The sequence below is a fragment of the Arachis ipaensis genome, chromosome B01 (genome assembly GCF_000816755.2).
Source record: "Arachis ipaensis cultivar K30076 chromosome B01, Araip1.1, whole genome shotgun sequence".
Lineage (NCBI taxonomy): Eukaryota > Viridiplantae > Streptophyta > Magnoliopsida > Fabales > Fabaceae > Arachis > Arachis ipaensis.
In genome coordinates, this window is record NC_029785.2 from 67,242,861 (window position 1) to 67,253,482 (window position 10,622).

The window sequence follows — 10,622 nt, forward strand, 5'->3', positions numbered from 1 at the left end:
GAATTTTAAAATCAAGCCTATAATAATGCTCAGCTATATAAAGAAAGTACAAAAAGGTGGCATGATAAGAAAATCCTCTCAAAAGAATTTGAAGTGGGTCAAAAAGTCTTGTTATTCAATTTACGATTGAAGCTATTTCCCGAAAAATTGAAAACAAGGTGGTCTGGTCCATTCATAGTAGTGAAAATATCCCCTTATGGGCAAGTCAAAGTAATGGAGGAAAGTATTGGGAAAAGGTTCGCAGTCAATAGACAAAGATTGAAGCCATATCTTGAGGAAGAAGTGGATCGACAAAAATCACTACAAGAAAAAAGGCCTATGGCCACGCTTTTTTTTTTGTCACACTTTAAAAGCGTGGCCAAAAGTGGTCAATGGCCATGCTTTTGTGACGGTGGCAATTGAATAGAGATTTGGCCACATTTTTTCTTGCCACGCTTTAAAAACGTGGCGAAAAGGGTCAATGGCCACGCTTTTGGAAGGGTAGCAGTTGATTGGAGATATGGCCAAAACTAGTCAATGGCCACGCTTTTGTGAGAGTGGCGATTGAATAGAGATTTGGCCACACTTTTTTTCTTGCCACGCTTCAAAAACGTGGCAAAAAGGGTCAACGGCCACGCTTTTGAAAGGGTAGCAATTGATTGGAGATACGACCACATTTTTTTGGCCACGCTTCAAAAGCGTGGCCATAGAGAAAAACAGGGACTCTTTTGGCACGCTTTAAAGCATGGCCAAAAGGTTTTTGAAAAATAAACCCTTAATTAATCCCCAAAGTAAGCTTCGATCAGGAAGAGCTCAGATCCCCTTTGAAACCCTTAATTAAAAACTCTTTGAAAAATAAAGCACTCTCTCACTCTTAGCTCTTACCAAGTTACCATCGTCACTCAACTCTCAACTCCATGGCAACCCTGGAAGAGCTCAGATCCCCGCCGTCACCAGCACCGTTCTCGCTGCGCCGTTAGCCTCTCCTCCGCCTCGTCTCCTCCTCGTCACTAGCATCGTCCTCGTTTACCTCGTCACTAGTGTCGTCCTCCTCACCGATCTCCTCTGTATCGTCCCCAGTGTGGTCTTCTCTGCTCTCCTTCCTTCTGGTTTCACCTTACTTTTGTCATTGCCTTCCTGCTCTGGCCATCTTCCTGCTCTGGCCACCATGCCCTAACCCTCACCATTGCGCTGGCCACCGTCTTCTTTGTCATCCCTCCACCGCGCCTCTGCCTCGCATCTACTACATCCCTCGTTCGTGTTTGCCTCGCCATTTCTGCTTTGCTCGATTTTCCCTACTGGTGCGTTCGTTTCTGCCATTCCCTGCCTCGCCGTTTTTGCTTCGCTCGATTCTCTGCTGAGAGGAATCTATTGATTGCCCCCAGGGTTTCTTTGAGGTTTGTACATGTTACTTTACTCTATTCAATTTCTCATTTACAATTGCTCGCGAATTGGGATGGATTACTGTTCATGTCGAATTTGATGCTTCGGATTAGGTTTGGAGTATTTAACTAATTTTAGGGTCACATTAAACTTGTACTGTGTACTAAGAAAAATAGGAAATAGACTTTTCATATTGAATAACTTTTTAGTATGCTAATTCAACATATGAATGGGATAGATAATACTGCTGCAATACTTGCGACATTCAGGATACTTAAAATGATCAACTGATTATCATCATTGCAAAAGTCAATACCAAATGCCTTTTATTACACCATTTTGATTATTAATATCCTGTGAATTATTTTTTAGAAAGATTATGACTGTGAATAATCTTAACTTGTCCAGGTTGTAATATTTAGAGATGGGACATATCTAACCTTAAAAGAAGTTTTTGAGAGTTTGGACTAGACTGGGTAAGATCTTATTCTCTAGTTTCTATTATTATCATAATTTATTACTGAAGTTGGTAGGATTAAGCTTCTGTAAGTTAATCTGATTTTTGAACATATGTTTTACAGATATGACCTCAATGTTGACCTTTTGGACGTTCACACAGACAACAGTACATTTCATCGTTCTTAAATAAAATCCTTGTGGTCAAAGTATGCTCAGGGAGATATTCCTAAAGCAGGATAATCTCATTCAAGGTAACTTCCTTTCAGAATTATACATTTATTTTAGTGTTTAGGGTTCAGTATTATACATTTTGAAGTCCTGTGTAATTCACTTATTTATTTACTTATAACTAGTCACAATGGCAGAAAACCTGTTGGCTTTTTGGAGTCTGCTTGTTACATTCTACTTCAAATAAGGATTTTAGGTAGCGTTTGTTTTGAGGTACTGAGACAGAGACTGAGAGACTGAGACTTAGTATCGTGTTTGTTAGTTCAGAGACTGGTACTAAAATTTCTGTCTCTGTCTCTAAAATTTCAGTATTTCAGTACCTCCAAAAAATAGGGACACAGGGGACTGAAATTTTTAAAGATGGAGACTGAAACTTTAATAACATTTTATACCTAAAATACTTTCATTTCAATTAACTAATTCCAATTTTACCCTTTGTGCAAATTAAATTAGAGTTTCATTCTTGTTTCAATTCCTGTCTCTCATTTTGCACCAAACATAATACTGAAATTTATTTCAATCCCCGTCTCTTAGTCTCTGTCTCTCAGTCTCAGTCTTTTCGGCTCTGTCTCTCCACCAAACGCTACCTTATATAACATGCTAAAATTCAATAAAGTTCATCTGACAATGTTGCTGTACAGAAAAGGACAAAAACCCTCATGTGCTGCGAAACATTGAAACTTGTTAGTAGCTGTCTAATTTCACCAAGCCATATCCATACAAAATTGGAAAAAAAAAGTTGGTTAGGTGCTAGTTGAATGAGTTTCAAGAATATATTTTCAAGCCTACTTGATCTATATTAATTTGCTTTATTTTGGTTGTTGAACTTATTATGTTGGTTTTATAAGAACCATATCTACTTGCAGTTTTAGATTGTTGTCAAAAGCAACTGCTACCTATGGATTAAGAATTAGTTCAAGAAGGAAATAAGAATGTCTTGCAAAGCAATAACATGGGGATATTGACAAAATGTTTCAGCATTCATGCTGGAGTTTATTATTATGATCTGTGTTGATTGATTCAGTTTTATCATCTTTACTTACAAGCGCCCAAACTATTGTCTTGCATTAAATAGGTTGTTTCCTTGGCGAGCTGACAAAGCAAGTGTTTTTTGATCTCGTTGCCAGTAAATATCAGGTGCTTTCCCATATCCTGTCATGTTACAACCTAAAACAACATATAAAATTCTAAAATTCAAGTAGAACACTTCATTTATTTATTTAATTTTGAATTAATTTAATTTAAACTCTTTTAGGTATTGGTTTCCTATGTGCTTTTCCTCAGGCATTAAAATCAACATGGACAAGTTTCTTACTATGCTATTTTGTATATAGTTTTTGTAAACTTGGCTTTGCTATAAGCATGTAGGTTTGTTTTTTTTCAATTCTTTCCATGAAAAGGCAGGTTACCAACTGAGCATAGTTGGTTTTTTTTTCCCTGCTTTTTCCCGATGTGTGTCCAGTGTCCTAATATTTTTTAAATACAACTTTGATTATTTTATATTAAGGAAAGGTCTACTTAAATTTATTTTTTTCTATTATTATTGGCCAATATGTTTAAATTAAGTCTTAGCATTTTTATTCATGACATTTTTCTTTTCAAATTATAATTCAAGCTCTTAATTTTTGTGAACTAGCAGCAGCTGGATGAAGCATCCTTTCTTATTCTTATTTATTTAAAAAATAGAATTTTGTATTTTTTAGTTTTATGATGATTTCCCATTTTCCCATGTAGCGGAATGAGTTTTTGTTGATATTTATTTTCCATTTCTTTATCATTGTTTTGTTAGGCTTATTCCATTTCCCTCCTAGATGCTTGTTAACGTATGTCTTTCCTTACCTAATTTATAGAATATCAATATATGGTAGGAAGCAAAGTGAATGGGACCAATTAGCTAGTTGGATAGTAAATAATGATCTGTACAGTGAGAATGTTGTTTGGTTAATTCAGGTATTTTCTAGTTTTTTTATTTGCTTAAATCACAGATCAGTTTTATTATCACAATTTATAACGAGGATTTGTTTTTAGTTTCACTTAGTTTTCATGCATTAATTCATACCGTCTGATTTGCTCATTTTCAATATCATAGCTTTCAGCTCCATATCATAATTTTTTTTCATGTTTTTTTACTGTTTTCTTATTTAGATTATGAGTTTGAGTAAAACATTTTCTGGCTTAATTTGCACACTGATTGTAATGTTATCATTTCTCTATTGATATATTTATTATAAAATCTATCTTGCAGCTTCCAAGGTTGTACAATGTGTACAAAGAAATGGGAATTGTTACCTCATTCCAGAACATGCTTAATAATATCTTTATTCCTCCTTTGAGGTTACTGTTGATCCTGATTCACATCTCAGCTTCATGTTTTCTTAAAGCAGGTTTGTTTCTCATCTACACTTTCAATTGACTTTTGGAGTAAACATCTATTGCACCATAGGTTCATAATACACTTAATCTAAGCACATTGCACCATCAATATCTCAACCAATCATGTTCATTTCTGAAGTTTGAAGATTATATTAAAAAGATAATGACACTTGATCATTATGAGTTAGAGATACAGCATTATAAATCATTTGGTTGCAAGAAACTCCTCATTCAAACATCATAGGACAAAGCTAAATACTTAAGGAGTAAATATTTGCACTGGATTTTTTTTCTAGAAGAATATAAATAAAAAATTCCATTAACCAGTCAATGCAAAAGCAGTTAGAACCGATTCCAGTCTAAAATTATTGCTTGTGTTAACGTGTAACTATTGATTAACATATCTACAAGTGTTTTAAAGTGGTGTTCCAGTTTTTTCTGGTTGATGAAGGAGTCATTGTTTTATTTGTTGCCACTCACCGATTATGTACTTTTTTATTATGCCTTTTGTTTTTTATGAAGAAGATTTGGATTTGGTTCTGCAGGCTGCAGAGGCTTGGATTGATGTTGAAAGAGTTCATACAATTGCATTAGGAGCCAAGAAGAACTAGTGTCATGATGATCTATCTTTTTTTTTCCGGTTTTAAATCATGTTGTAAGTTTGCTTCATTTTCATCTTCAATTGTATTCCTTTTAGAGAAGTGTAATATTTCAATTTGCATCATCTAATCTTTGGGAGCATTGTGCCTTTGTATATGATGGCGGTGTGCTTCCATCAGGTCGAGCAGGTTCAACAATTGTGGACCTCACTACACCACACAAAGACAAGATACTGAGACCTGGAAGAAACTTGCAAAAGAAACTCTGCATTCAACAGGATCCAGTTGCTGCATCATGCTCTAGGTGTAGAGAATTGTGGTGTTCTTCTCTTCAATAAATCTGAGATACTGGGTTATGGTGATTGTGGGGCTGCTGTGGTTGTCTAATTTTAAGGTATTGAATAAGAAGGACAAGTTCTATGAGCATGTATGCTAATAGCACTATTGCCTTAGTGTACAGTTGATACAACACTTCTGATATTCCTGTCATGCTTCTGCTTTCTTTGTTTGTTTACGTTTCTGTTAATGCTTTCTCTTTTTTTCTCTGAAATTGCAATCAATGGAGTTCAGTTCAGTATAATAGTACTTAGCAATAACTTCTTATACTACTCTCTGCACCTTCTAAATTTTAATTCTATGGACCTTTTTTTATTTTTTCTTATGGATGTATCTATAAATATGGAGTACAAAGTAGTGAAGAAAATAGTTCTATTGCAGGTTGCAATGAAGCTTCTTTCAGATAGGGAAAAATTCATGCAAGTGCTTTGTTGCGGAGGGGAATTTGGACCTTAAATGAAAATTTTTGCACCGATTTCTCGTCGGTGCTTGAGGAGAATCATAAATTCCTGGTGCAAATTTTAATTACGTAATTACTATACTAATTGTATATTGTAATAATCCAGAAGTTTGTCTTAAGCTGACCAAGTTTATTTTTATTTCTATTAGCATAATGCTTATGAATTTTTATAGTAGAATGTGAAGTGGTTTAATTTAGAATTGTTAATACATGCATAAATTAGATTATTTCTTATAATATTTTTATATATATCGTTTTTGTTGGTTCAATTTGTTCTTGATATTTTGCTGCAGGCTAGTATTGGAATGGATAACTTGAACACTTAATGCACAAAGTGGAGCAGTTTTAGGTTGATTCTGATCTTTTACTAAGTATTTAGGTTGATGATCATATCTATTAGTGTAATTTGATATATTATGAGCAGTTCTAACTTGTATTGTTTCTGTATTTTTCTTCAGATTTTAGTTTTGGAATTTGAACTCGAGATTTATTTTGTATTTGAGAATTAGTTTTTTAATGTATAAAACAATTATAGTAAATTATATATGTCACTAACTATTGTTTTATTTGTCTTGTAATAAAAATTTCATACTATATTTGTAGGTTTGGTAATAAAAAAGGATTGAAAATTTATATTGTGTAGTAATGAAGATTAAGGAAAAGAATTTTTTTTAATTTAACAAGGCTTTTGCCACGCTTTTAAAGCGTGGCTCTATATCTTGCTATGGCCACGCTTTAAAAATGTGGCCGTATCTCTCCCTATCGCCACGCTTCAAAAGCGTGGCCGTATCTCTCCCTATCGCCACGCTTCAAAAGTGTGGCCGTATCTCTACCTATTGCCACGCTTCAAAAGCGTGGCCGTATCTCTATCTATTGCCACGCTTTTAAAGCGTGGCCCTATCTCCCACATACGGCCACGCTTGAACGGGTGGCCAGTTGTAAAAAGCGTGGCAAAAGAAAAAGCGTGGCTATAGGTCACCAAAAGCGTGGCGATAGAGCAACCGCCACCCTTAAAGACGCCACCCTTTCAAAAGCGTGGCGGTAGCTCAAAAAGTGTGGCGAAAAGCTATCGCCACGCTTTTTTCAGCTTTTCGCCACACTTTAAAAGCGTGGCAATAGACGTGTTTTCTTGTAGTGAATCAACCAAACTCCTATCTTAAAGAAGCTTCAATTGTCAAGCTAGTGATGTTAAAAGAGCGTTTGTTGGGAGAAGTGGATCGGCAAAAATCAACCTAACACATCAGTACCCTCTCTTTATTCCTCTATTTTATTCTTAGATTTATTTTTGAGTCAACCATAAAAATCTATAAAAAAAAATAGAGAGATGTAACTCCCAAGAGAGTAGGCACCCAGCTCCAAGAAGGAGAGCCTAGCGCCCAGATAGAAGCACTCCCAAGAGGGAGGTAGGTGCCCAATGCCACCTTGGAAAGCCTGGCTCCATCGTGTCTTCAAAGTGGCCTGCACCTAGTCCCCTCATTTGGAAGTTCAACGTCCATACAACTGGCACCAAGGGTGCATTGTTGAGCAATTCTCCTCCACTTATGTCAAATCTTCAAGTATCTTTATAGAATTTAAATTTCAAAAATTGGTTTTCAAAATCTTGCATACATAATTCCTTATGTTTTCAAAACCACCATACTTAAACTTTTTGTTTACCATAAACTATTTGCACACATGCATAACTTCTCATTCAAGCTTAAACCTCTGACAAAACTCTAAGTTTCGTGTTAGTTGGTTAGCAAGGACCCCGAATGGGGCTGCTAAAGTCGAAGAATGAAGAAGATGATGAATGACAATTCGTTGGTAAAGTAAGTCCATATGGTGGTTAGTTTGTTTTCTTTCCATCTTTTTCTTTTCTTTTATCTTTTATTTTCCCTTCCTTGTTTATTTCGTTTCTTTTGTTTTCTTTCTCTATTTTTTTTTCTTGCATTATGTCTTGTATCCTTGTTTTCTTGTTTTTCTTTTCTTGCTTGCTACTTTGTGACTGTCCTTAGGCACTCTAGTGATAGGAGTGACCCTTAATAAAAAGAGTTGAATAAATAAACAAAGAAAGCTATATTGAAATGTGGTGATCAAGTAGTGAGCATGATTATATTCTATGAATTTAAAAATATTCAAATGATCTTGAAAGAGAGGAAAAGAAATCTCAAAGAAAACAAAGATTCTAGAGACATATTACGAGATTCTGGACATCCAAAATCCTTGAAACAAAAAGAAATTAAAGAAAGAGGGAGAAAGAAAGAAACGAACAAAGAAAGAAAGAAGTATGGAAAAATTATGAATATTCAAAAGTAATGTGGCTCTGAACACCAATAACTAGATCTCAGTTATGTGCATGTGATGTTTATGTTTCAAGGAGAGACTTGGGCAATTAGATCCAAGGGGTGCTTTATCACCCGATAAGTTGGACCAACTGGTTTAGGATTATCAATTAAAAGCCCACTTTAAAGAGTTGCCTTGAAACAAACCATTTAGAGTCCAAAGAGGCTCTGAGCATTGATGACTGGATGAACAAAATTCCTAGCTATGTGCTTATGGTGTGATTGTGTTAAGAAGAGGTTTGGGTAATTAGATCCAAGGGGAAGCTTTCATGGTAACTTGGCCCAACTAACCCGGGATTATTGATTGAAAATCCGCTAAGAGCTACCTTATGACAAAACACTTAGAGTTAAGAAATTTCAAAAAAAAAAATCTCTCAGTTAAAACGTTAAGCAAAGTGTTTCAAGGATTAGATAAGTCTAAAAGAATTCTCATGATACAATCTGGAATTTAGTTTTTAAAAATATTCTTAATTCCTAAATATTTAAGACTTATTAGGATAAGAGAAATTCACTTATATTAAAAGCCCCACTTTTGATTTGAGCTTTAAATTTCAAAAGATCTTCAATTTTTTTTCATTAAAGCTAAACTCTATTTATCTTTCTTTTACTTGAGGACAAGTAAAATTTTAAATTTGGTGTTGTGATGACATGTCATCTTAGTCACTTTTTAAGCATCTTTTTCATTTGGTTTCTTAGTTTTTGAATCAAATCTTTATGTTTTTAATGATGTTTTGATAACTAATTACATATTTGGAGTTGTGTTAGAAATAATTGTGTTTTTCGGCCAAAATCAAGCAAATTAGGATGAAAATTAACACAAAAATAAGCTTGAAGGTGCAAGGCCAAAGTGGTGCCTAACTCTATGCAATGGAGCCCAACTCCAAGCAATGGAGCCCAACTCCATGCAATGGAGCCTAGCTCTTTCGTGCATCAAAGTGAAGAAAAAAAGGGGCCAAGCCCGGCTCCATAAAGTGGAGCCCAACTCCACTTCAATTTCACATAGTGGAGCCCAACTCCAAGAGATGGAGCCCGGCTCTTATATGTATCTCTCTTGTTCTCAAGATTTCAAGAATTTCTTCAAGCCCAACTCCATAATTCCAAGCTTGGCTCCAAGTGCATTTTGCACTCCTAGGATTTCAAGAGACACTCCAAGCTCGACTCCACCATCCCAAGCCCAACTCCAATGCATAACCAACTTCCAGGAAGTTTCAATTTAATTCAAGATTCAAGATTTAAAAGATTAGTTAGCAACAAATATCTTCTAGAAAGATAAAGATTTGGTTGTTAGGATTAGATTAGATTAGATTTGAAATTGAATAAGTTATATTTCTCTTTAAAAGACAACATTAGATTAGTTTTTGAATTTTAATTCTAGTTAGGACTTAAATAATAAATAAGTGAACAAGGTTCACAAGAGATGATGGAATCATACGGATCACTCTCTTCATAGTTTAATTATTTTCTTTTCTACCATGAGCAACTAAATTTCTATTATTAAAGGGATCTGTTTTATTTTTATGGATTAATAATGCAAGTGCTTTCTTTATTTTTATTCATGCTTCTTTTCTCTTTTAAGATTGAGTTTCGTTCTTCATTAATAATTATTAGAAGTATTGAGAGATATTCTAATATGTCTTAGATTTCTTTATTACTTTTGAGAAATTGAATATTGAAATTAGCTTAAAACTCTTCTCATAATCTTCACTGATTTTAGAACTAGTTCTTAAATATGTGACATTTAATTCATGTAGGGATAGTCTTTGAAAATTATGTGGCTTAAAATCGAAACCGACCTCTTCTCTTGATTAATTGATCAAGACATTGCCGACAAATTAAGTTTAGAGAAATTGGATTGCCAAGACATTAGAATTTAATTATAAATGATTTTCTATAAAAAGATTTTTCCATGAATCAAAGTTTTGAAAACACAATTGTTATTATTCCTAAAGGATTTAGCATCCCTAAAGCCTTTAACATTCCCTATCTTGATTTTTCTCAAATTCTTTAAGCTTTCTTTCATCCCACCACTTTTTCCTTCACTATTCTTATTCCAAGCCATGAACCAATTCCTCTTTCCAAGGTGTGATTGATATAATTAGAGATGTAATTAGACGTCGCTTGCGTTAGTCCATTAATCCTCGTGAAAATGATATCCACTCACTGTGATATTATTTGATAAGATTTGGTGTACTTGCCAAAGAAGGATGCACATGAGGCCTCTGTTGGAGGCAGTCAAGAGAGAAAGTCCACAAAATTAAAGAAGCAATATAGCAAGTTCACTTGTGAAAAAAGTGGCAATTTTGGTCACACTACAAGGGAATGCGAAGTTGTAAAAAAGCTAAGGACAGAGGAGGCAGTAGTAGCTACAGAACAAGCTGATGATGAAGATGGTGAAGAAGTTCCACAAATTGGTCAAGTTGATGATTAAGTTGGTGATGAAGCTGATGCCTAACAAGGTACTGTTGTGGAAGGTGTTGCTGCTGC

The 10,622-nt window shown here is 34.7% G+C and overlaps 1 long non-coding RNA gene across 4 annotated transcripts; it reads left to right on the plus strand.

Moving 5' to 3' along the window:
* Positions 775 to 6,429, plus strand: LOC107618327. 4 transcript variants are annotated; one of them, XR_002362070.1, is made up of 10 exons: positions 775 to 1,376; positions 1,771 to 1,838; positions 1,944 to 2,072; positions 3,125 to 3,186; positions 3,918 to 3,999; positions 4,295 to 4,433; positions 4,968 to 5,077; positions 5,202 to 5,415; positions 5,739 to 5,869; positions 6,111 to 6,429. It is a non-coding gene; the product is annotated as an uncharacterized LOC107618327 (long non-coding RNA). The 4 variants fall into 4 exon arrangements; XR_001615193.2 differs by lacking the exon at positions 3,918 to 3,999 and having other exon boundaries at positions 5,739 to 5,886; XR_001615194.2 differs by lacking the exon at positions 3,918 to 3,999 and having other exon boundaries at positions 776 to 1,376.